General features: G+C 48.7%; 1 pseudogene; it reads right to left on the reverse strand.

The window, feature by feature from the left end:
* Positions 1–513: 513 nt before the first annotated feature.
* On the reverse strand, positions 514–2,000 carry LOC124030259 (annotated as a pseudogene).
* Between the last annotated feature and the right edge of the window lie 228 nt (positions 2,001–2,228).

A 2,228-nucleotide genomic window follows, 5' to 3' on the forward strand; every position in this document is an offset into this window, starting at 1 on the left:
CAAACTACATTCACCAGTTGGCTGTGCAAGAACCCAGTCCTCACTGGACGACCCAGGGTGCCATGCAGCTGAGCACAATGAGCGCCTTGTGCAAACAAAGCATTTCCTTTAAAGCCTGAACACCTGATTGTCTTTCAGTTCTAGATAAAGGTTCAATTAGAACTGCATTATAAAAACAACGGTCATTTACAAAAGTATGGACACTTTATTCTGTCAGTGATCACTGGATAAAACAAGGACAGACAACCATCCAATAAGTAGGAAACTAGAAGTCATTTAATAACCTTGTTTATGGAAGGCCACGCCCAGAGAGAGACACACACAACATATTGCAGCAGAAACCTGGTTTATTGTGGCTTACCAGCTTACTAAGCTGAGTATTCAAAGGCGGCTCTTGCCAGGCTTTCTCTTTCCCAGTAATATATTCCTCCTAACTATGCATGTTCAGTATGCCTGAGATTGCGACTATGAAACTTACCTGTGTCAGGAAGTTCTCTCTGTAGATTTTGTTCCTCAAAACAACTCTGTCTGCAATCGCTCTGCAAAACACACACACCAACGAGAGGAACAGGTGTATATGTTGTGTTTAATGAGTGTATTTTGTTTCTCTGCACGTAGAGCCTACCTCTGCTCAGCACTGCCCCATTGTCCCTGTAGTCTTGGAGCTCAGTGTCTTTCCTGGCCAGCAGAGCTCCCAGTTGGCCCACCTGTCTCTGCAGTAACCTGCTCATCAACAGAAGGGGGCGCACAAGCTGACTGCACACCTGATAGAACACACCAATACACATTACACAACCATTAGTCATGGAGCGTGCACACACACACACACACTGGGTCTTGCATAAAAACACACAAAAACACACAAAAGTTCAGTGAAAGTTGAGTATAGAGTTGGTGTTCAGTTAAGTATATAGATCGTACCAAAGCCACAGGGGCAGGGGTGCAGCGGAATTCCCAGTAGAAAGGCACCCCAGCCAGCTCACTCTTCAACTTCAGGTTGATGTCACCGCCCCGTGGTGGTTGAGGAGAACTGAAGCGCACCCCCGTCCTCCACCCGTCCAGACAGACAGGGGAGAGCCACCTCACACATGTGAGAGAAGAAGGCGTGGACGGGAGCCCGCAATCGCCTGTTCAGCTCCTGTTATGACAGAGAGGACATTTTTTCAAAGGCTGTTGAACTGTACTTTAATTTGTGTGTGTACATATATGTGTGTGTCCTCCTTGCCTGAGCTCTGTCCTGGATGGCCCTGGTGTCCATCTCCTCCTCCCACACAGAGTGCAGGTCCGTGAGCAGGATGCGGTATCTGCTGTGTCCCCAAACCAGGTCTTGGCCAGGAGCTGAGACCCACTGATACACACTGGTACCCAGGGACAGTCCAGCAGAACCCCATCAACTGCATCTCTCTCCATGGCAGACTATCACCAGGCAGACTATCATCCATGGCCAGCCAGCTCCAACCACCTAGAGAGATGATGTAACATTACTCCCATCTCTCTCCATGGCAGACTATCACCAGACCAGCACCAACCACCTAGAGATGATGTAACATTACTCCCCATCTTCCATGGCAGACTATCACATAGAGAGATGATGTACATTACTCCCATCTCTCTCCATGACTATCACCAGGCCAGCACCAACCACCTAGAGAGATGATGTAACATTACTCCCATCTCTCTCCATGGCAGACTATCACCAGGCCAGCACCAACCACCTAGAGAGATGATGTAACATTACTCCCATCTCTCTCCATGGCAGACTATCACCAGGCCAGCACCAACCACCTAGAGATGATGCATATTACTCCATCTTCCACAGACTATCACCAGGCCAGCTCCAACCACCTAGAGAGATGATGTAACATTACTCCCATCTCTCTCCATGGCAGACTATCACCAGGCTACACCAACCATCTAGAGATGATGCAATATTACTCCCATCTCTCTCCATGGCAGACTATCACCAGGCCAGCACCAACCACCTAGAGAGATGATGTAACATTATCCCATCTCTCCATGGCAGACTATCACCAGGCCAGCACCAACCACCTCCAGAGATGATGTAGCCACTCCCATCTCTTCATGGCAGACTATCACCAGGCCAGCTCCAACCACCTAGAGATGATGTAACATTACTCCCATCTCTCTCCATGGCAGACTATCACGAGGCCAGCTCCAAATCCACCTAGAGAGATGATGTAACATCACTCCCATCTCTCTCCATGGCA

This window comes from Oncorhynchus gorbuscha, unplaced genomic scaffold (genome assembly GCF_021184085.1).
Source record: "Oncorhynchus gorbuscha isolate QuinsamMale2020 ecotype Even-year unplaced genomic scaffold, OgorEven_v1.0 Un_scaffold_10280, whole genome shotgun sequence".
NCBI classification, from domain to species: domain Eukaryota; kingdom Metazoa; phylum Chordata; class Actinopteri; order Salmoniformes; family Salmonidae; genus Oncorhynchus; species Oncorhynchus gorbuscha.